The 26,391-nt window shown below is 30.5% G+C and overlaps 1 protein-coding gene across 3 annotated transcripts in view; it reads right to left on the bottom strand.

Annotated features, from left to right (window-relative positions):
• Nucleotides 1–26,391, bottom strand: part of LOC142331397 (uncharacterized) — a 324,283-nt gene that overhangs the window by 200,714 nt on the left and 97,178 nt on the right. Inside the window, exon 1 of one of the 3 annotated variants that reach the window (XM_075377281.1) lies at nucleotides 2,873–3,106. The exons of the other annotated variants lie outside the window; for them this stretch is intronic. The gene's annotated coding sequence lies outside the window, so the exon portion shown is untranslated. Of the gene's footprint in view, nucleotides 1–2,872; nucleotides 3,107–26,391 lie in introns of those variants that run through there. 3 annotated transcript variants of the gene reach the window in all.

The following is a 26,391-nucleotide window of genomic DNA, read 5'->3' as shown; positions in this document are numbered from 1 at the left end:
ATAATATATTATATGAATTTTTAATTATACTCTCGTCTCTGAAAAATAATTTTATTAAATCTTTATATACATGCCTTTTTAATGAATTATCATATTGTACAATATTACAAGCATAAATCGTTTAAAAAAAATGAAAAATGTTTGGGGGGAAATTCCGAAAGAGTGTCTTCTAGATATATTTTAATAGCACTATCTCTATCACTATCTCTCTCTTTCTCTTTGCGTACATGCGTGCGTGATAATAAAATCAGTCAAATTTTTACTTGCTTTAATATTAATAAAAATGACAGTCGACTTACCTTTTATTATTATTTTCTTTATTTTCAATTCTTTAGTAACCACCATAAAACACGAAAAAATATTCTATTTACATATATACAAACTCAAAAGAAACCCAAAATTGAATTACTCTTTCTTTCTCTCTTTGTGAGCGTACGTGTGTGATAATAAAAGCAATCAAATTTTTACTTTCTTTTAATATTAACGAAAATGACAGTCAAGACCTACCTTTTTATTATTATTTTCAATTCTTTAGTAACCACCATAAAATACGAAATAAAATATTCTATTTACATATACACAAACATAAAAGAAATCAGAGATTAAATTATATAAAAATTAATGAACCCGATCAAAAATAATTAGACTAAGCGTAGATGACATTTCGCCTAAAATCGTACGTATTTTTAAATGTGAAAAAAGTACAAACTACCAAACAAATTTCAGCGATCTGTTCACATAAATAATATATATAAAAAATCGTCCCCTTATAAACAGAACCCCGTTGTACCGACTGACTTGGTAATTCTTACAGTAAATTGCAGGAAGGTTTATTAATAAAGATTAATTAGATTTAATATCTATTAATTTAACAATTTGAAAAACAATTTTAAAACTGTACAAAAAATGCAACAGTAGGGGTACATGAAAATACCATAAGGTCTTGAAAAAAGATGTTATCAGAAAATTGTATCAAGTTTATGGATATAAATAAGCTTCAGATTATTAAGCGATTACAAGGAAAAATGAATTTTGTAGATGATTTAAGAAAACTAGAAGAGGAAGGTGTTGAGATATTAGATACGGTTGATGTGAATAAATGACGTTCAACGATAACGGGCTATTAGAAAAATGAGGTTACGAACGACGATGAAATTAATAAAGCTATGATAGTTTATATATATATACTATACGAAGAAGTCGAAGTGGAAATTTAAGTATGGCAAACAGATGTGAAAATGATTATTTATGTACAATGCGTAGCTTGAAATAATAGCCTAATGAAAATCCCCACTACAATATCCAAAAACTTAAAAAATGCTTAACAAAGCCAAATATTTCAGCGGGTAACGAACAGAAATCACACATTTTTCTAAACAAAAAAGCAACAAGAATTTACTGAAATCAGTAGAATTAGAGTGTGCTACTTCAACTCTATTTGTACAAGGTCAAGACGCGGTTAATTAAGAAAGAAACAGATCTAAATTACGACTGTAACGCTTTGTTTGTGATCTTAAGAATAATCAATAACTGTAGTTATATTATCTTTTTATATCTATTAATGGCTGAAATTAAATCGAAAGATTTTATTTGAAATATATAAAATCTGATGAAAATATACGTGTAATATCTTAAACCATCATCAATTCAATTGTTCAAAAAATATTTTTTTTCTCATTTAGATCTGTAGATCGCAATTAAAAAAACAACTTTACATTTTGTTTTGCTTTTTTGCTAGTACTCTTTTATTCTTTGACTTACTTTATCTGTCTCTCTCTTTTTGGGAAAAAATTTCTTCCTCTCGGTTTTTTCTGGAAAAATAAATTTTTTATTTTATTTCTTAAAGTATCGGTCCAAAATTTCTTTAATTTGAATATTATATTATATTTCTTTAACTCAAAATTTGAATATTTAATTACTTTAGATCTCTTTCAATTTCTTGAGCTCGGTTATAGTTAGTTTTTAATTTAGAAAGATAATTAAAAAGTTTTCTTTGTTAATCTTTTGTCCTCTATTTTTTAAAAATGTCTATAAAAGCCTAATTTTTTAATTGGAACAAAAAAAGAATTATTTGATTTAACCGACTTTTACAGTTAACCGATTACTATAACAAAGACGGTTAATAGGATTTCCGCTACATACATATTTTAATTCAACCATATTCTAACAGAAGAACACAATTTAAAGTTATTTAAAAAAAAATCATACAAATTATTAAAAAAAAAGATCAGTAACTAAAAAACAAAAAAAAAAAATAAATAAATAAATAAAATGTCCCAAATATAACTATAATTTGTTTATTACTATTTTTTAATATTACTGATGCGTCTTTGAAATCTCAAGAATCTTCTTAGTAAATGAAATAATTTTTTATATAAATAAATTTTACAATAGAAAATAAAAAACTGGGAGAGCTATTTTTTATTCGAAAGGTCTCTGAAAATAAAAAAGAATTAAATAATAATAATACAAAAAGGAGGGCATTGCACCTACAATATAAGTAGACAATAAAATTTATTATTATTAACTGTTTACAATAAATTATGTATAGTGTATACATATGATGTACACAACACTAGGAATTTATAGATAGATAAACGGACAAGACGTTCCGAGTAATTCTTAGCTACGCAGTATGAATCTAATGAATTAATAATAGCATTAAAATCATAGTAAATTATCTTACCAGTTACGGTCAGTCAAACGTAACTCCTACTATGTAATACATATAAATTTACATATGTAACATAATGTTAATTAATAACAAAATAACAACATTAAAAAAACTTCTCTAAATGCATATTTATCTCTACAAAATAATGATTTCTTGCAACAAAATTTATTTATAAAAATTAAAAATAACCTAACTTACCCGATGTAGGACGTATAATTTCCTCCAGTTTCAATTAAATAAACATAAAAACCGAACGATGTAACAATAAAAACAAAACAAACAATTATTCAAAAAAAAATAATAACACACACAAAACTTAATGATTAACAAAAAAAACTTAAAATACCGATAAAAACATCTTAAAAATCAATAAAAAATTAATGAAATATCAAAAGTTATACAACACTAAACAAAACTAAGACTACAGCAATAATCCCCTTCTATTCAATATGATACTAAACTAACCTGTTACCTGTACGATGTTGTAGTCAACAGATCGCCTATTAAAACAGTGTTACCATCTATCTAACTTTAAATAAAATTTCCCTATTATAATAATAAAAAAATTCCCTATACATAATAAAATTTACCGTTATTTTACTAGTTTAATTTACTGTATATGTAACAACATCTAACGTTTTGAAATTTTCAAACGGATTTCTTCTCTCTTATAATAATAATAATAGTAATATTACCATTATTATTATAACTGACCGTTACAATATATTATAATATGATCATTATCATAATAACATTACTGTAAAATTATTTTTATTATTATTATAACATAATGACAGATAAAAAATGTGATAAGTGACTTCAAAAATAATTTCGAACCGAATAAATTTTGTAATTTATTAACTAATTATACACAATAATTTGCTTTGAATTAGCATTTATCTTAGCAATATTATAATTCTGTTTTTCATTTTCGGATTTTATACTATAAATGTTTTTTAAAAATTACTAATTCTAGCGGTATGGAAACACGAAAGATTTTAATCGGCAAGAATTTGGAAAATTTATTAATATTTCACATGGTGTACCGAAGGATGAAGGAATATATGAAATATTCTCAATGTACAATACAATTTATGATACTGGAATACGGTCAAAAGATTTTGTTAAAACATACCTAAAAAGGTCAAAACCAAAAAATTTGAAGAACATAGAACTGTCTACTTAATGTCACATGCTGCAAAAATAATGCTGAGAGTTACGAATAGAAAGGTCGATTACAAAAATGGAGGAGAATGCTAGAAAAGAACAATTTGGAGGAAAAAAAGGAATAAGAGAAGCTGCGGGACTGATCAGAATGATTGAAGAGAGATCTTTTGAAAGAGGATTGGGGTTGTTTTTTATAGATGTGGAAAAGGCATTCGACAGAAAATTTATTTAGTTTAGTTAACGTTTTTAGTGGGAAAAGTTATTTCAAATTCTGAAAGGAAAAGAGTTGATTAGAAAGATAGAAAACTGATCAGAGAATTGTATACGAGGCAAAATGAAGCTGTGAAAATAAATGAAAATCTCACAAATTGGTTAGAATTAGGCAGAAGAGTGAGACAAGGCTGCTGTTTATCAACGACGCTGTTCACCTTTTATGTCGACGAAATATTGAAAGAAATATCGAATGGCCAAAAGGAAGTAAGCATAAATAGGAGAAATATAAATTCATCAGATTTTCTGACGATCTACTGATTGTAGCTAAAAAGAATATACATTCAGACATTACAAGGAATGATAAAATCATTGGAAGTAGGGATGAAGGAATATTGGATGAAAATAAATGCGAGGAAAACAAAAGTTATGTTTAACACGTAAAAAGATACAGATATCTCGGGACAGTACTAGTGGAAGACTGGAGGAATAAAAAAGAGATTAAGATGTCAATTGCAATGGGAAAGGAAACTTTTTTAAAAAGAAAAGCCTACTCAACAGCAATATGAATCTGAATCTGAGGATGAGACTGGTAAAATGCTATGTTTTGAGTATATATTTCTGTGAAAGTAAAATATGGACGCTGGGGAAAAAGGAAAAAAAGATAAGATCGAGGCTTTTGAGATGGATGGAGAGAATAAGAAGAAACGTAGAAGTATTAAGAAGGAAAAACGAAGATAGAATAATATTGGCGATTATTAGAAGAAGGAAAGGAAATTGGATCGGGCATAAAGTTAGGGAAAAAGGAATAATAAATACAGTTCGTTAAGGCTGCTCCATTGAAGGTGAAAAAAGACGAGGAAGAAAGAGGCTCAAGTTAATCTATGACAAAGGGTAGTGAAGGTTATGATGAGACGAAAACAAAAGCATGAGACAGAAACAGATGGATACAACAGAGTTATCAGGAATCCCTTTGAGTTTTCCCTACTCTTGATCCTGATCTTGAGTTTCGGTATCATCATGATATCGAAACTCAAAGGATCATGTCTAAGTGTAAGTATAAAGAAATTGGAGAATTTTGATAATCCAACCGAAATATGTTCTTTAATTAGACAATTTTTCTGGCTTCGTCAAACCACATAAAGTATTCATCAGTTTACCAATTTCTCCCCAATTAAAATCCTTCGTGTATTTATTTTTATTTTTTTAAATGCGAAGGCAATTGTTTAAACAAAATTTATGTTGCTCTATATTATATTTCAATTTTTTTTTATTCTTACAACAAAATAAAAGGCTGAAAGAGCAATAAATACAATGTATTTCATACTACTGACATATAGACAAATTTTTATATGTTTTTTCTGCAGCTCTTATCTAATCTTTTCAATAGAAAACACCGAATGGTTTTTTGGCATGACAAAACCCATAATTACAAAAAAAAAAATCAGACAGTATTCTTCGCATGCTCTAATCCACTGCGTCTACGCTGATGAACCGCCAAAACAAATGTTTTACTGGCTCGCGCTTGTTTTTAAGTACCCGGCATGTCGTGGTACTGCTTGTTCACAATCGATCGGATGTTGATTTCTCCCGTGTAGACAGATCTAAGGATCCAGAACGTGCCAATATGATATCGTTCCCTTAAGTCGAATAAAGTCAGATCGCCAAATTGTTTACGGTAAACAGATCGATTAATATTTTCAATTAAAAAGATAGTAGACAGTACAGTTAGAATTCCAGCCCGTATGGACGAGCATTACTAAAGTATCACATATTAAACCTAAACCTGAATCCAAATATTCATTCGTGACGTAATATTTAACACTGCTATAGATAGCAGTAGTAGCTACAATCAAAATTTCAGCACGATTGGTCGAACAAGTTCTAAGATTTCGCTCTGATATACATAATCAAACATCATCATCCTGACCCTCCGCCAGTAGGGGAAGACACCCACCTTGTGACGATCCCGGTCGCCACACCATCCCCTCCGTTCCACCATCCCTCCGTTCCGTTCCGGAGGTCGTCTTTTAGACACTCTGAACTTGATACAACACAGTTATCGGTTTAGCCTCTTATCACGATGCTACCAATGCAAACGCCTTGGCAAGCATTTCCATCCAATAGTAGGAGTGTATTTACGCAACCTACTATCATCTTCGTACTGCGTCTTCCAGTCACGACCACCTACCATAACTCATAATCCTCAAATATCAAATTAACAGATTCGCGAAAGCGCGATTCCTGCGTCTTCCTCTAACATTGAAGGTTTTATACAAAAACTCTTCCTATATCTAACTTTAATTAGACCATGCACTCAAATCATTACTTGATTGATTCTATAGACACCGAAAATACCAACAAAATAAATGCTGATCGTAGTCAAATTTTAAAAACATTTTAATAAAAAACTACAAAGAGGAATAGTGTATTTTTCTAATGAACCCACGGTGGGGTTAAATGAAGCCGGAATAGTTTCACAACCATATTGTCAGTTACAATACTTCCCCATGTCTTGCAAGGTATCTTGCTAAAGCAGGTGCATCAAATTGAGGCCACTAAACACCTTGGATTGGAAACACCAAACACCTTGGTGTTTCCAATCTATTTATATGATGATAAAAATAGTTAACTAAAGCAGAAGAGGAAAATCTCAGAACAGAATCGACAGATATTGAGATCTGGATAAGAGGACAGGTGTATTGAAGATGGAAAAGAAAACAAAAAAGTCAATTCTTAATGAAATGGGTGTTCAAAAACATTATTATATATACGCTACCGGGGGATATTGCAATTTTTTGGATATGTAAAATGGCGGTAGGAAGAAGACCTAGAAAATACCATTGTTCAAAGAAAAAATTGTAGTCAACGCGATAGACTGACCAGGTAAAAAATCAAACAGAAATCCGAGAAACCGAGGACCGAATGCACTGATGAACAATCGAGAACATTACCTAATAGGTCGCCAACTTTTAAAACTAAAAATAGGATCTAATGATGATGAGCGTGTAGCATTTTATTCGAATTAAAAAGAGAGAGTAGTAGATTCAGATTAAAAAGTAATAAACTAAAATAAAATTAGCATTATAAACCTTCATTAATAATTAAAAATGCAATCTGTAGGAAACGGCTTTGCTCAACTTTTCCAGCAAAGATATACTTATATCAAGTTCGAACAATAAATAACAAATCTGAAGAAACTTTATTCTTTTAATAATAAGGTTTCCTTTTTTTAAATTTACAAGACAATTTGTAAAAACATATATATATATATATATATATATATATAAAACAGAAGCTTCACTTTTTTTTAGAAAAACTAGTTAAAAACTCTGTAAATTTTTTTATTAAGTCCAACCACAGCCGAGTCATGATTCTTGAACCTTCCTACCCTAATCCCCAAACCCTTGGAGACCCAGACACCAAACTTTAATAGTACCATTGCCTTATACATAGGTGCCATCATGCCAAAGGTTTTTCGTTCAGCCAGTACTGATTTATATACCCAAACAGACAAATGGACGCACGCCCATACAGAGTAGCAAACAGAATTTTCCGCGTTTCATTTTTAATTTCTTGATTTTCATTTCCCCCTGAGTTAAAAGAATCAAACAAAGATTATTTTTGGCAAGACTAGCGTACCTCTTGTTACATACACAATGTTCAAAAAGGGACGCAACTTTATGGAAGAATGTTTCCTTTTTTTGTTACAGGTTAAATTGCGGAAAACTGAGGAAAAATTGGGTTACACAATGCAGCAGAAAATATTCATTGTCTCTCAATACATTAGAAATGCCAGTTATGCCCAGACCCAGAATGCCTTCACAGAAAATTATGGTGTGAATGCACCAAATAAGTCCTCCATCAAACGGCTGTACGACAAGTTCTAAGATGTAGGGAATGTGGCAGATGCAGCCAAAAGCGATCGACCGAAAGTGTTAACACCAGAAAAGTTGATCGGCGTGCAAGCTGCATATTCTGTTAGTCCCAAGAAATCCGTGCGACGCCTATCTAGTTAGTGCAGTCTCTCTCTTGGTAATGTCCGCATGGCATCGCTCAAGTATTTAAGGATACATCTGTACAGAATTCGTGTTGTTATCTGCGAACACTGGAAAACCAGTAGCTTTCTGCCAGCGGTTCATGCCATCTGTAACGCCAGTTAGCGAAAAGGTCAATGACTGGTTTTGGTCTGACGAGGCACGGTTCCACCTTGATGGATACGTAAATGCACAGAATTCACGCATTTGGTGTACGGAAAATCCACATCAGCTGCACGAGTCTCCTCTGCACGAACAAAAAGTGGGTGTTGGTGTGCAATATCTCGTAGGAAAAATCTTCATGACATTCTTTCATGGCACAGTGAACAGTGAGCGCTACAAACAGTTGGTACAAGAATTTGTAAACACTATACCTCCAGACCAGCAAGAGTACACGCGGTTTCAGCAGAAAAATTCTACTGCTCATACAGATAATAACACTATAACTTTCTGGCATCAGTTTTTTCCTTTTTTCGAAGGGATTGTAGCCCCTTCGGTTTCCTGATTTATCCCCTCCTGATTTTTTTCTTGTGAGGTTACGTTAAGGATACCGTTTAAAAAATTCATCCTCACACCATTCCCGAATTGCAGAGCGAAATTGAACTATCCTGTCACGTGGCTATAGCCGCGTTCCGGAAAAGTTCTACAATTGTGGGTTTTTTCTGATGCACGGATTACAAAAACAGCTTATTTAAAATATACGTATATTTAAATATAAATTTTTTTTTCATTTATTTAATTCATTGATTCTACAAAAGCGCGCTCGCATACCGTATTTAATTCCCGCGAGTGTGGCGGTACTATCGGCGACGATCGCCACTAAGTAAACTAATGAAATTTCACAACTTACATACTAAAAATTTCGCTTGTACGGTCGGCAACTGGTGTACCCGCGGGGCTTAACGCACCAGGTAAACCGGGCGAGTCAACAGGGCGATCGAGTTCGAGACCCAACCAGACCAAGTTACTTTTTTACAGTTTAAATATTATTCATTTATTTAATTCTACCATTCACCTGTGACGTCAAAACATAGCAGACGACTACAACAGCATTTTTTGCGGTGGGGGACGATTTTGCAAATGTTTTTTTTGTTGCAAATATTGTTATTTTTTAATCGTTAGCAAATGTGCCTAAGAAAAGTATGATCTTAATTAGACGAAATTTCTAGATACTGATGGTGACCTTTTTCTACAACCTCACTCCTTTGACTTTTTAAGTTGAAAATTGTATGACATCAATGTACGAGTATATAGAAGTAATCTGACGAAGTTTCGTCAAAATCGGTCCAGCAGTTCTGGAGATATAAGATGATTTAGAAGCTAACACCGAACACACGTACATACAAGCATTATCATCCGGAAAATTTTTATCCGGTTTTTTGGGTACCTTAGCTGTCAAATGTCAAGATCCGGTGAAAATCGCATATGCCCATACTGGGCCGATTAAAATACTTTCGTTTCTAGAGCTATAGCTCTGATATATCTAGACGGGAAAATAATATTTACATATATATAAAAATGTTAAGTTCGTTTGTGTACGGCTTCAAAAACTCAAAATGTTCTGCACCGATTGAGCTCAAATTTTAGCACGATATATAAGCCGCATAAAGATTGTTTTCATCTATTTTTAATAAATCTATCTATCTATTTTTAATTTGTACATTTTTAATTTGGAAATATAAACAAAGGAAAACCAATCAGATCAATGAAAGATGGTTTAAAATGTTCAATCATTGCAAAGGGTTTCGCGTATTAAAAGTAATTATAGTCCGTATAAAATTGGTTTGACACACAACGCCATATTGGTAAGTCGTGTTTTTATTCGGCTCCTAACGAATATGTTTGCCGGCCTCCGTGGCGCGAGTGGTAACGTCTCGGACTTTAATCCGGTGGTTCCGAGTTGGAATCCCGGTCAGGCATGGCATTTTCATACGCTATAAATCATTCATATCATCACCAACTGCGGTTGTCCTTCTTGGTGGCTTTTCTTTTTGTTTTGGTGTTTTTATTTTTTTTAGCTGTTAAATATAATTCAAAGAAATTTGTTACTTAATCAGTTGTGATTTTGTTTACATTGGCAACGGCCATACGGGATCTTTGTGATTGGTCGTTGTGTTTGACAGCGGCTATCTTGCATTGATCTGATTGGTTTTCCTTTGTTTACATTTCCAAATTAAAAATTAAAAATAGATGAAAACAATCTTTGATGCGGGTTATATACTGTGTTAAAATTTGAGCTCAATCGGTGCAGAACATTTTGAGTTTTTGAAGCCGTACACAAATGAACTTAACATTTATATATATATATATATATATATAGGAAGATTGGATTAGCCAATAGACAAATTTCTAGGGCCCGTAATCCGGACAGGCCCGACTTCAGTGCAGGAAAAATAAAAATAAATTAAACTAAAAAAATAAATATTTTTTATTTTATCTTTAATAATACAGAATATTATGTGGTTATTTTTAAATAATAGATAAAAATTTCATTATATTAATTGACAAGAGTAATAAAATCGGATAAGCGCCACTGGTGGATCCAGGGAACCATGCCCCTCACAGTCCATCTTGGAGATTAATAGGGTTATATTGTTTTAAAAAGATAAAAAATAAGTATTACCTTTAAAATTTAAAAATAATATTTTTTAATTTAAAATCAAATAAAAATATTAAAAACTTATCTTTTCATTTTTTGTGATGCCGGAAAGGGAATTTCCCGACTACTTCAATTTTTTTTTTGAGATTTACATTTTGTTAAGGGCCCAAATTTTTTAGAGGCTCCAAAAAGCCTGTATAAATAAAACTTATCTATGTTAATATTAATACACTTTGAAAAGCGAATTTCTTAACGTAAAAATAAATTAAATCTAATTTTTAAAAGGAAAAAAATATTCGAAGAAATACTACGGTAGTATGTGATAAAAATTAATGAAAAAGTATTATTTCAAGAATCTGAATGTTAAATTAGTTTAGTTTAACTAAAAAATGAATATGTTATAAATACTACATTAAATAGTTTTTTTTTTAAATAAAGTTGACCTATATAATCGTACATTCAACTCAAATTTCATGAAATTTGTTAAGTATTTTTATTTATTGCCTATTATAATACAGATAACAATTTTTTATTACATTTAATTGTTTATTAGAATTTTTATATATATATACATATATATATATATAAACATGTAATTTGGAATTTATAACTTTTTTGTTTAATTTCATTTTAAAATGTCAAATAATATCGGTGTCCTATTAATAGAATTTAAGGTATTTTAATTCTATTTGAAGAATAAAAGATCAACTAATTCATTTTTCATGTTAAAACATTTTAGCTGTCATATATTAAAATGTTTTTTCACTATATTAAAAAGCGTTATCCAACTAAACATAAAAACCGAGAGGAATAAATTTTTATTTTACACTTTTAATAAAAAATAATAACAATAATAAAAATTAACTTCTTTTTTAAGAATGAAAAACGACACGATAAAAATGATCACTGTCGCCTAAATAATTTTTTCTTGTTATGTTTTATTGATATAATAAATAGACTGAAACATTCCAGATAATTAAAGGAATACTAATCACGAAATAGAAGATGTAAATTTTTTTTATGTAAAAAAGTAACCAAACTGCAAATAACGAACAATAAAAAAATAATAGCCCAAATACGTGATAATTATTATACAAGTGTAAAGTGAAAAGTTAAAAAAAAAAATAAAGAATAAAAAAATTAGAGAGAGAGAAAGCGCGTTAAATTGTCAACCAGTAAACACAAAAATGGAATTTAACAAATGCCTCCTACTTATAAAACGATCTGTTTTTCGATATGAATTCATCACAACCTCACGTACTCATGGGAGGCAACTCAAAGATTTTAAATGTAAAGTATAAAATTGTGTGACATATTTTAAAGGGCATTGAAAAACAAAAATTTTGACAAAGCAAACCTCAGGCTACGATAACCCTAACCAAAATGACGTCAGTTTAACATTTTTCACTAGTTTCAAAAGTTGCCGACTAGTAATTTCATACAAAAAAAAAAAACATGTTTTCAGATAGGAAAGTTAGAAAACTTTTTTTTAATTTTTCACTGGTGAAAGTCATTTAAGAGGTAATGCAGATCGCTTTTTAAACCAGCTGTGAAAAAAACATTAAATAACTGTCATTTTAGTTAGAGTAGTTGTAGCCCTCGATGTTTTTTACGTCAATGTTTTTTATTTTACTTTCCTGGCGAAAGTAAAAGAATATAGCTCAAAAAACAAAACTTTCTGTAATATAAATAAACTGTTTTTAACAAACGACAGTGACATCAAAAAAAGTAAGACACTACATATTTCTATTATCAAAATCTGTTATTAATGTAGAATTTTCTTTAAAAAAGAATACATGTTAAATATATGTAATAGACAATAGATATACAATAATAGATAATAAACAATAAATAAGTATACTATTATAGTATATATCGGTATATCAGAGTTTACTGGTAGGACCGGACAGCTATGACTGTTTTACATTTTAAGTGTGATTTTTTTAATTTTTGACTTCAATGGAATAATTTTATATCCTGATGATGGCTTTCAAGTAAGCCGAAAGATCTTGAGTTCATATCAATGTGCTGGTAAGGTGGATATTTTAATTGTTAATTTCTGGTAGCGCTGATAATAATATTAACTCGAGAAATTAACAATAAACAATGTTGAAGCGTTCCATATAATAAGAAAAAAATATAAAAAATTGTTACAAAACTTACAGGCCCGATTTCATTTATTTGAAATACGTATCACATTTATAGAAATTCTTCTGATGATTATTCTTTGTTTAATAAATGAAATCGGGCCGGTAAGTTGTGTAACAATTTTTTTCTTATTACTCGTATATATAACCCTTGAATATTGTTTATTATCTATTATTGTATATCTATTGTCTACGTATTTTTTTTAAACAAAATTCTAAATTAATAACAGATTTTGATAATAGAAATGTAGTGTCCTATCTTTTTTGATATCAGTATCATTTTGTTAAAAACAGTTTTATTTATATTACAAAAATTTTTGTTATTTGAGCGGAAGAAATATCTGCGAGATTTTTACCGTACGGTTTACAATTTCATTGTAAGTTTTTTGGATATTACTACGTTTTCTTAGATTATTCTTTTACTTTTTAACAAACAAATATACATTTTTTTGAATTTCTCGGCCAATTCTTTTGTTGATAGTCATATCGTTCAGTTCATACTATATTTTTCATTTTTTAATAAAACTAGTATAATGACCTTCACGAATCGAAGATCCGCGATGTAATATTGCACTTATTACTTTGTAAGTGTAACCCTCAATTTTTATCGTATCCGTAGACACATTTTTTATATTATTATTAAGTAACTTATTTTTATTTCTCCATCAGTTAATTCAAACAGTTCTAGTTGTAAAATAAAAATTTTACCACTCGAATTTATTTCTGTTTTCTGCAACAAATCTTTGTTGCCACATTTGCAACACTTTCCTACTGTTCGTGTTTTTTGTATTTTATTACCAGCTATAATCTCTTGTAAACTAATATTTTTACTTTTTTTTTAATGAAGTGATGGAAATTAAAAAATTGTTTCATCTTCAGTAGTTTCATTTACATAAGAGCATTTACTATTAAAATAATCTGCAGTATATTTTCTTTTAAGTTTTATTATTTCAAGTACATTATGAAGTTTTTGAACGCTACCTAGTACAAGTACTGCTATCTAACGGTGAGATTCGTAAACCCACCTTTTTGAGAAAAAAGTGATATATTCGAGTCCCGCGGTTCATCAAATGGAAGAAAAAAACGTTGTCTAACAAAATTCAAAGTATTTAATGTTTACATTTTTTCCATTTTCATTTCACTTTTAGGTTAAGTCATGTTTAGAACTGTAAACACAATTTCGCCGTGCCATCCAGTTTTGCGGACTCTTACCATCAAAGTTTTAACGAACTTCTTGATTAAAGGGGAAAGTATGGTGATCTTGACAAATATGCAGTATCGAGTGTTTTTCAATTTGAAAATCTTTACGTTTTAGAGTCCTACTAGTTCATTTAGACTAAAAGAAAATATGTATGTGTGTCGTACTTGTAAAATGTAAAAGGTTTGGCCTTGTATATCGCAGGATTGACCAAACCAATTCTCTACGAATTAGGCTTAAATATTTTTATATATGGGGCATTGATCGTATTCTTTTTTCAAAATTCGTTAATGGGTGGGGGGAAATCACGAATTAACCGATTTCGATTTTCTTCAGCGATATTTTAGAGATAACTTTAATAAAACAAATTCGTTACCTACAATGCATATAAAAAATAATCCAGTTTTTTTTTTTAATAAATCAACACTCGCCTGTTAAATTTGAGATGTATATTTTATTCTTCTTCTCTATCTCCCTTCGGTTTAAATATTTTTCAAACATTTTTTGAAATTTTATACTTCATGTAGCCTACAGATATGTTAAGAAACGTCTACAATTTTTTTAAATTATAGATCACGAACCCGAAATGCGAAAAGCGATTTGAAAATTTTATTTTTCTTGCTTTAGACTTTGTTGAAGGAGATATTAGATTTAGAGGAAACTTTACTTAAAAAAATTCTCAACCTGCATATGAATATTATTAGAAAAACGTTTCTAAAAATTTATTTCCCACCTCTCAAATATATATATTCTGTTTTTTGGATCTGTTTTATTTTTCATTATTTAAAAAAAAAAATTGTTTGTTTTTTCCTTCATCTCTTGAAGGAATATTAGAATTAAAGTAGTTTTGGCACCTATATTATATTTCGGACGCAAACTGGAAAGCAATTTTTTTCATTACTTTCATAGAATTTACAATTTATTTTATAAATACAGTCGGATAAGTCATGCAATACTTCGCCAGCTTTTTTTTTAATATTCTTCAAACTGAATTGTTACACCTTATCTCTTCTACTTAAAATGTTTGAATTGAACCTTCATGAGTCCTCCTGGGTGGTTATAGTGTGATTGTGTCAAACCGATAAGTAGATCATTTCGAGGTAGAAATATTCTCTAAATTTCATTCTTTTATATGTTAACTCCTAAATAATTGCAACCGTTTAACGGTTGCAATTATTTAGGAGTTATTATATTATTTAGGAGTTTATTATATATATGCAGATCTTTTTGAATCAGTCTGCTTGTTTGCAACAGCATCACGCGAAAACTGACTGACCGTCGTGTTATCCCAGTGAAGGTTTTAAGCCTTAAATCGAGGTCCTAGCCCCGTTGGTGATCAAGATATTAAAGGCATTTATTAAAAAAAAAGATTTTTTACTTCATTATATATATATATATATATATATACAATGGCAACAGAAACGTACTGAAATAAACGGCTAATTTTTATTCCTTTAATGAATGTCTGTAAAAAATCTTATATTCTCACAACCATAAAGATAATGAACCCTTCGGGAGTCCAGGGGCGGAGCCTTGACCGCCTCCGGTGTATACGTATATTTATATACAAACAGTGTTACCGTGAATCATCATAATCAACACCCAGAAAAAACAATTAACGATAAATTGAAGAAAGTTTTTACACATTCCTCTTTCAAAAAAGAATTTTTTTGAAATTCCTAGTTTAAAGGGATGAAGTTGATTTTAAAACTTTGATACCAGGTTATTTTTTTATTTCTTTTTCTGTTTACCCTCCGGAACCACCGTAAGATATTACTTCAGAGGATGATATGTATGAATGTAAATGAAGTGTAGTCTTGTACAGTGTCAGGTCGACCATTCCTGAGATCTGTGGTTAATTGAAACCCAACCATCAAAGAACGGGGACGAGGATAAATGAGGATGATGTGTATAAATATAAATGGTGTAGTCTTGTACAGTTCCAGGTCGATCATTCCTGAGACATATGATTAATTGAAACCCAACCACCTAAGAACACCGATATCCACGACCTAGTATTCAAATCCGTATAAAAGTAACTGCATTTACTAGGATTTGAACCACAGAACTCTGGACTACAAAATCAGCTGATTTGTGATGACGAGTTTACCACTAGACCAACTCGATGGGTTAAGAATGGCTTACCTGAGACTGTACAAAACTACAATTCATTTACATTCGTATCATCCTCATTCATCTTCTGAAGAAATACCTTACGGTGGTCCCGGAGGATAAACAGAAAAAAGATTATTTTTTTTAGTTTCTCGGTAACAAAAAAAGATATCAATATGATTTTTGTTGTCTGTAATCTTCATGTGAATATCTAAAAACCATTCCTAGAATTTTTTGACATTCTACTCTGAAAGAGATGAAGAAAGGTAAAAAAATTTGAACAATAATTGCAAACTTTTCCCATTCTAACTAACGTGTCTACCTGCTGCGCGTGCTCGTTTTAGTTATAATCATTGAATTAAATAAACGAAAAAATATTATGTTTAAATAAAATGATAAATATCTTAAATTAAGTTGTGTATGTGTAAGCCGTGCATTAGAAACAACCCACAGCTGAAGGACTTTCCCGGAATGCGACTTAGCCGCGTGAAGGAAAAGTCCTACAACTATGTTGTTAGCTTTTTTTTATTTAAATAGTTCTATGTCATTTGAAATTTTATTGCCTTTTAAGATACTTAAAAGATTACCTGAAAAAAGAATAAAATTTTTTGAATAAAGTTTCACTTATTTAACAAATCGTTCTAATAAACTTTCATTACGATTCATTTTTTTCTAACGAAAATAAGTAGATTTAAATGAAGAATTAAACCGTATAGATTACAATAATTTACAAATTTATCGCATATGGAAAATATAAATTATAAGCTTTAAATAAATACCAGGAAAATTCAGAAAATTCTTAGCCAGTTTTTTTTTTTTATTACTCGTATTTTAAATTAGCTGCTTAAAGGTAATTGTAAAATATCAAATTTGTAAGTAAGATCTTACAGCAACTTGTTTTTTCCAATTATATTTTTTTTTTTACTATTTGGCTTTTAGAAAACGTTTTTCAAATGAATGTAAATCGGTATAAAACAGATTACGTAACATTTTACCTATCCTGTTAAATTAGTTAATAAGAATATTCAAAAATAGATAAAATAAATCCTATGAATATTAAAATAATAAAAAAAAGGTGTATAGGTATATAATTTAAAAAAATCTAACAATTTTGCTTTAACTAGGGTATGCTACCAGAATCCAGTTCTGTAGCCTATCTATTTTTGTTTTAACTACTCTTATTCGTTTATTATAATTTTCTTGTAATTTAGCAGTTATATTCTTGTCACGATACAAACCTCGTAAAAAAAAAAGTATATATGTACATAAATTACTTTTGTACACGGGATAGAGTAATTTTCTAGTTAGTTCGCAAAGCGAACAGTAGAGAGCATTAGAGTAACGTAATGTAGCATAACATAAGAAATTAAAGCAATTATATTGAACGATTTTAAATAACAGTTGGCGAATAATAACATATAAGAAGCTCAAAAAATATTTCCGATGAAAAATAATATTTTTTATTTTATTATTTTCAGGTAATAAAAAATATCACTAGAAACAAACAAAAAATTTGTTTGCTTACTTACAAGGTCATTTCAATAATTCTGCTCTGTTTTTCTATTTTTAAGTTATACCGCTTTGAACTTATTAAATTTAAATTTTATTGTAACGAAACAACCACTCCGTAAGAATATGCGACAACTTCGGACATGTTGACATTTGTGACGATTTCGTCGGGTCAGATTTCAGTATAAAGGAGAGAAAATCTTGCTATTACAAGCAAAGACATAGAACAAAAATAATATAAGTATAATAAAAATTTTATGAAGTTTTTTATGTATAGAGTGTATCACGAAATTCTCCCAGGACTTTCATAAGCTAAGTTCATATAAATATATGTCCTAAAATACTCCGTTTGCGAGTTAGGGCTGGTCAAACAATTCGCTAGGATTTCAGCTCCCCGGTAAAATGAGGTCGTACTGAAATTTTTAAGGAGTTAATTATAGCAGAATTAGTTATTTCTTATGTTTTTTGACATGAAAAATCGAATGAAATAGGTCCCAGAACCGTATCTGCAGTCGTTTTTGAGAAATTTTGGGTGAAAACCAGTAAATTGGGTAAAAAAATTTTGTTTTTTACGTTTGACGTACAATAAAATCCGATAATTAGCACATACAATTTTTAAACAAACTTGTAGAGAATTTAATTCAGAACAATTTTTTTTAAGATAAGTTGAAAAAACAAATAAAATTTAGAAAAATTCTAAAATCGAATTTTATTTAGATACAGTACATTATTTATTATCTTTGTCAGAAAAGTATTCATTTAATGTAAACAAAAACCAAATTTTTATTTATTTATTTTAATTTACAATTTTAATGTCCAGTTTTATTTTTCATTTTTTGACAGATTTTTATCATTAAAGTTTGTTTTTTTCAAATTTTTTACATCACCAGAAATGAAGATTTTTTTTTTGACACATGTAAAATCTGTTCCCAGAGAAAAATGTATAGATGTGATGAATGTATGCATATAACTGACTTAAATGCGAGAAAGCCCAACTATTGTTGGGCTTTCTCGCAAAAGAGTTAATTATTATCAACTCTTTTGTATTCTGTTTTTTATTCTAGGAGGCGTCTTGCACCGCCTGACGATGGATGACAGTGAAACGAATTTTTTGTAGCGTGTGAAAAATGCCATGCCTGACCGGGATTTGAACTCTCCGTATGAAACGCTACCACACCAGCTCGGAGATCGGAAAATCGAAATAGAAAAATAAAACTCTTTAAAACGCATTGTTGTAACGTCTTAGGAAATACTGGAAAAGCCTATTGCATAATTATACTTTACGGAATCGTCTCGGTACGCAACTGTAACAATAATTTCTTACTGCACGGGTAAGTCTTTTTTTTATGTTGTTGGCTCTAAATTCCATGAAGTCAATTTCAAGGGAAACAATATGTTAATACTGTACAACATATTCTGTAACTGGATTTGAATAAATGTCAACTACTATCCAACACCAATCTGCTACAGACTAAACATAGTTGCGACATATAACATTTTATGAATAAAATGAAAAAATGAAAACGTAAATTAAATTAATCTCAATATTAACAGAAGCGAAAGTTTATTATCTTACTTTTATAAAATTTTCGAAGTAATCGTCCTGCGCATATTGACTCAACTGATGCTACACATTGTTGTCAAAGTCGTCGATTTCTTGTTGAATGTTCGCCTTCAGTTCATCGATGTATGGGAATTTGATTTGTAAACACTATCTTTCAAATAGCCCCAAAGAAAAAAATCGCTATTACATAAATCAAGAGAACGCGGAGGCTACCGCACGTTGCTGAAAGTTCGTTCCGAAAAAGTCGTATGAACGCGTGAATCGTTTGATGTGCAACACGTGGCTTCGTCTTGTAAGAAACAGTACTCTTTTGTACCATCTCTTTAACTGCCGTAGATTTCTTCGAAAATTGTACCGGTATTCTTCTGTATTGACAGTTCGGTTATAGAATATTGGCCCCATCATATGATTATCAGGCACAGTCCACATACACCGATTTTCTCATCGTCAAGCTGACCCTCAAAACTTTAGTGAGAATTTTCAGTTGCCCGACATGGTGTTGTTGGTGCGAATTAATAATCCCAGGTAAATGGTCGAACTGAGACTGTGCAAGACTACTTTTCATTTACATTCATACATATCATCCTCATTCATCCTCTGAAGTATTATCTGAACGGTAATTACCGGAGGCTAAACAGGAAAAAGAAATGTAAACGACACAGTGTCTCGTCTGATATTAAATACGACATCAAGTCTATCTGTCCATCTACAATCCTTTTTGAGAAACCGGTAGCAGTAATTATGATAGTAATTAAGTAGTATTTAGGTTTGTCTGTCCTCTAAAGTTGTTGCACAGTCATTATACGATTCCGTTTCAAATTTAAATTCTGAATAATCTTACAAGATGTGTATTTTACATTGGTTTGTTGTAATAACTTACGTATAAATGTTTTTGGACCGACAGAAATTACACCAATCAATATTAATAATTATTTAAAAATCTTCTAGAGTCCTAACAGAAGGTTGCCTAATTTGTTTTGTGTTTGAAACAGACACGATTGTACGCCATTTTTTAACTAAATCGTGTACTACTCTTTGGTTGGATACCGACATTGGGATAAAGTTTTCGGCGAATATTTGATGCGTTTCTTGAAAGGATACAGAACGCACATAACCTTCCACCATAGCAACCCTTTCCTCGATCGAATAAGACATTTTAGAAAAATTCAATTCCAAAAACGAGACTATACTGCACTGAAACGTGTACACTTCATAACAGACGAGAGTAGAAGCATAAAACCGACAATGAAGGCAATGAAAATAGACGCGTTAAAGATGACACTCAGATAACTCCAGTTCAAGCGACTCGGTTCGATTTTAAGTTGCTTAATAACAATTTAACTTTCTTCGGATTTCCGGTTTCTCCGGATTTTAAGTTGCGGTATAATCGTAATACAGGATCTGTCCTGAAAGTAAGGAGACCTGAAAGTCGTTGCGCGGACGTGCGCTGGATCGGAAAACCGATTAATTTGGGCCTTCAGCTTCACAACGCGACAAACCCAGTTGGCTTTGAACAGTCAAAACGAGTGGACAGCTTGAAAATATATCCTTGTTTCGTCGCTGCGTTATCGCAACAATGGAGCAAACACTGGATTAGCGCTACGCGCTGAGGTTTTGCATTAAACTGAGGAAGTCTTCTCCTACCGAGACTTTCAATGTGATCAAAACAAAGTAAGGCAATGATGCAATGTGCACATCGCGAGCGTTTAAATGAAGAGTTTACAGACGGCCGAGAAGTTATCAACGACAAATAACGAACCATTGCTCGGTCCGGACGACGTTACGGAAGCTAATGTTCATTGTGTGCGTGCTTTATTAAACACTGATCGACGTTTAAGTGTCCATATGACTGCAGAATAGTTAGGGATTCCAGGTACTGAGATAACATGCTCTGCGCGTGCGTTGAGAGATCGCGACATCATGGGTTTTGTACAACGACAACGCTCCGTCGCTTGCCGTCAGGGAGTTTTTGACTGGAGAAGACATAACCACGCTTCCCCAGCCACCATTCAGTCCCGACCTCTGTTTTAGTTTTCCGAGAATAAAACACGCGTTGAAAAGACACCGATATGACACCGTGGAAGATGTTCAAAGGGCCACGACGAAGGTGTTCAACCAGATTCCAGAAGAGGACTTCCAAGACACCTACAAACAGTGGAAAACTGCTGGGCTCGCTATGTCGATGCCCAAGGTTCTTATTTTGACGAATACTAGATTTATTGAAATATTTTCTCAAATAAAGTGCTTTTTCTATTGTTAAATAGAAAAAGCACTTTATTTCAGTCTCCTTACTTTGAAGATAAACTCTGCATATGTTTATAATCGTATGAACTGCACTCCATTATCTAAATATTTTGGTCAAAATTTAGTAGTCAGTTAACGGCTGTCAGCGTCATTAAAAAGATTCTCAATTTAAACATGAAAGCCTTCAAACGATCTTAATCATAATTAAATTTTTCATCGTTAGGCTATAAGAGCCGCAGTGTCACCGGTAGTAGAAGAAGACCGTTCTCATTTATGGTAAATCATGGTATATCTTTTTTTGGGCGCTTATCAGGCTACATAGCAAAGTTTATAATCTATGTGAGGCAAACAACTAGCGGGATCTCCACGTAAGATCATCCGGCTAAAAATTTATTTGAAAAAGATTATTTTATTGCGTTCTCAACGATAATATTCGTCGAATTCTAAAGCGCTTTTGCTCATTAGCCGCCAGCCAAGAGAGTTTACGAGAAGGCAACAGCTTCGAGAAAATGTTAATATCATAATGTATTTATAATATTAATTATACGTTAACAATTTTCCGCATCCTACTTAGGACAACCAATAATGACAGGTACGGACAGTTATATTAAATAATACTGGCAATAATTTTCAAAAATGACCCATTACACACATCTACTCTAGTGTTAAAAACAATGGCCATTGAATTCTAAATCTATAACGAACACATTTGATCTAGACTAGACTATAAACGTCAAAGAATTTGTTCTTTGTTTAAATTCTTAGTTATTGTTCTTCATATAAATATGTTACTACATCGATGCATTCGAGTGAAGAGAATAATGAACGAAAGTGGTTTGCTATTTTCTGTTTCATTTACCACAAGTAAAGAGCATTCGAGCATTTCTTGATAAAGATAAATTCTCAATCTTTTTCAACTCAATACTTTCTTAAAATTCATTTGATATCTTAGTAGTTCCAATCTGGTATCTTAGCAATTATGTTAATTAATATATAATTGCAATTAATATGTAGTTGTAATTAATATAATTACATCACACAAAACCAAAGTTATAAAATATAAAACTGCAGCAATTTAATATATCGATTTCTATCTATCGATATTTATATCTTCGGATAAAAATTATATAATCTTTTTTTCAGCTTGAATAAAACTAAGATTGAAATCTTATGCTTTAAAATATTTCACTCCAAGTGGGGAGATTTATTTGAATGTTTTGTAATTAATGCGGATACTTCATACCCCGTAAAATTCTGAATGATCATTTTCTTGAAGGAAGCTTAATCCTATTTTTTAGGTGCAGTTTATTATCTAGAGGAAAACGATTTTCTGCAGCGTACTTTTCAATCGGTTAACGCAAAACCATAAGTCAATAATATGCTGATACCTTATCAATATACCTTGTTTTCCTGAGGAATGTCAACGGCCTGGAGAAAGAATAGGATGTCTTTGGTCGGGTTTGTTTATCTCGTTTCTCCATTGACCACTTAGTTCTTTTTTAACTAAATTCTACCCGTGTAAATTATCAGTTTTCTCCAAGAGATGTTCGGTTGTAATTATTTTCTAAACACTCATTGAATCCGTTGGTATGTATTACTTCCATTTAAAAAAAGGCCAACCTGAGGTTGAGCTGTATAAAATAAAAGCAGGTCTAAATCCTTGCAAGGCTGCACTAATTAATAATTAATCTAAGTTTACTTATTTAATGGAACATCAATAAAGTATATTTCATTTCACCGCTTTTTTTCCAATTGCAGTCTTTTTTTTTATTTTACATAATATGCAGGTACTAATATAATGATATAGTAGTAAATTCCGAATTTTCAATCGATTATTTTTTATGTGGTAGAACACGAAATCATTTTAAATTTTTTTAATCAGTATAAAATAAATAATTTATACATTCAATTATATTTGTACAACAAAAAAGATATTTCTAATTAAATAATCTTAATAACATTTACTTTAAATCGAATCTACGTGAGGTTATACAAGTACTATTTCTGAAAGTACTACTCAGATAAATGAAGCTTTTATTTTATTGTACTTACTTATATTTCTAATATGAGAATAATATATTATAAATAAATATCAGATAATCAAATTGAATAATAATCTTATAAATAGAGAGACCGGATTACTTGCATATGCATTCGCATATTAAGTCCGTACTCACCGGCTATTGCATATTTTCCATAAAATCTAGTGATGATGCATATTTTCGCTATATTTACAATATTTTTCGGTAAGGTATCTTGTTAATAAATGAAATCTTATGTTGCAGCCGGCTCTAATAGCTACACGGCTCTTGGAGCGCGGAATAGTACCTCTGATTGTTTATGTTTACTAAAGTAACAAAATGTTAAATAATTGTTAATTATCGATTTTATCGATTTGTTATTCAACTACTTACTAATTTTTTGCTGATTTTGAAATAACAAAAAAACTAAAAATTACTATTTTTTATTATTTAAAGTTGCATACTTTTACACTTTTCATGCATATTTTAAGCATTTTTCATGCATCTTTCAAGCTTTTTGTGTTGCATATTATCCGTTCTCTACTTATAACAGTGTCTGAAAAGCTTTATTTAATTAAAACAAGAGTAAGCAACTACCGTGTACAAAAAAAATGATAATATACATATTAGTTATTTAAGACATTAGAATTATCACATCAGAGTGTCATTAGTTAGAATCAACCAATAGATTATTCCAGAGAGAAAGATTGATTCAAGGAATCATTGATGTTATAATTTAATTGTTACGACTAGGACACGATCTTTCGATCTTCCTTAAGGAAAGACAAAATAGTTGATATCTTTCCCGCTATTCCAACATTCAATGAAAAAAAATACTAAAGTTAAAAAATAATTTTAAAAAAAGTGGTTTTTATTGAATTTAGATGGTAGAACGTATAACAATTTTTTATATTTAAATTTTAAAAATTCTTGCTAATGATAAAGGAACTCGTCATTATAGACCTCCAGTAGGGAACCGCAACAATACCTTATACGATACATAAATAATTAATATTCACTATTAAAATAACAATCAGAACTAACTGAATCTGAAAAGATCTCTTAATGACAAATAGACGAAGATACAAAAGAGCATCAAAGCATACAGAAATATCTTTTACGCATAACAAAAGTTGCCTATTAGAGAACAAAAAATTGACAAAAAGGATATAAATCATCTTGTTTTTTGTGCTTCTCAAACTTTTGAATACTATTAAATTGCCACAGACGCACGCGTATACGTAAGTATACGCACGTAGTAGAATTAACATTCCGAAAAGATCAGTACTAACTAATCACCTGCGTGCACATCAGATAACATAGACAATAGTCGAAATATTGTTTTACTAATAGAAAATGCCGCACGAACTATTGACAAAGAAAGCTTCAAAAATCAACATTCTTTTTTACGCACGCAATATATGTATAGGTAACATACAAACGCCCATGCGCGCATACAATTACACGAGCGACTATGTAGAATGATTCACGAAAAACGTAAAAAAATTTCAGGACATGTTCTACCGATGAAAATAAAGAAGAAAGTTCATATAAACATCAATTCGGAAATGCCACGTTAGCGAGTCTAAACTGGCGAAAGATTTCGCCCTGATTTTTGCATCTTCAGTAAAATTCAGCTAGACTATAATTGTTATTAAGATAATAATTACTATTATCTTTTCTGCTAAAATCACTGTAGTTTCTATGTTTACTACTGCCTATCTTTCTTAGCTTCATTTTTTATCACGTGTTGACGCGTAAATACAAATAATACAATAAAAAAATGTTTAATAGCAGCATAGAAGAAAATCATATCTACATCAGTAACTATATATACAAAATAAAATGTAGATGCAATGCAACATACATCGGACAAACGGGAAGATTAAAGTTAAGATTCAACGAACACGAGAGAACTTTAAAAATCAAAAACAAGATTATAATTATACAACGAATTTAATAAAAGGACATACCCATACCTTCAATAAAAATTGAAGAATCGATGAAATTAATTCACCATCTTTTGAAAAAGAATGAACATTTTAGAAAATTTAGAAATCGTTAAATTAAAAAGTAACAGTAAAACGATCATAAATGAACAAATCACGCGGATGTTCTTTTCAAGAACCTCAATTTATGGAAAAAAAAGGAAATACATAAATAACATCAAACGATAAGTAAAACCATCAATAACAAATAAACAAGAAAAAGGCTAGATAAGGCATGACGTCAGTTATAGGGATGGGCGTTGACTAAACGCTATATAAAGATAAGAAAAGTACGCTATATAAAGATAAGGGAAGAAGTTTAAATGTACCAGTACAGTAAGTTTTAAAAATCGAGCGGTTCCGAAACGCGTCAACAGTGGTAAAAAAAATGAAGCTAAGAAATTTAAGCAATTGTTCTGATACAAATTAAGAGAAAAATTTAGTTGTTTTTACATTGAATCTGACCAGAAACATTGAAAAAAAACATAAGTCCAGATTCTAGTATTAATAGTTTTTCAGAAACGTGTAATAAAATGCAAAAGATAGGGGCCAAAATACACACTATCTTATGTTTGGCGTTAAATAACTTAATTAAATGGGTAAGTACATAAAACTTTTAAATTAAACTTGTAGAGAATTTGATTTTGAGTAAAATTGTATATATAAAGTCTATAAATTAAATACAAACTGAAGAATATCAAAATTAATTTAAAACTAAACATATTAAAATGTGGCATTTTTTTAATTAGATATTAAACAAAACAAAATCTTCAATAATACCAAACAAACGAATTAAATATTTTTTAAAAATAACAAAAACAATTAAATAAACTGCTGAAATGTCCTCCGCCACAGCGCATACACTACTCTGCCAGATGAATTTACGGCTTTCCGTACTTCAACAGGGTTGTTTTTTATTAG

This window comes from Lycorma delicatula, chromosome 10 (genome assembly GCF_047948215.1).
Source record: "Lycorma delicatula isolate Av1 chromosome 10, ASM4794821v1, whole genome shotgun sequence".
Taxonomy (NCBI): domain Eukaryota; kingdom Metazoa; phylum Arthropoda; class Insecta; order Hemiptera; family Fulgoridae; genus Lycorma; species Lycorma delicatula.
The sequence above is the reverse complement of the archived record's forward strand: the minus strand, read 5'-3'. Positions and strand labels throughout refer to the sequence as shown.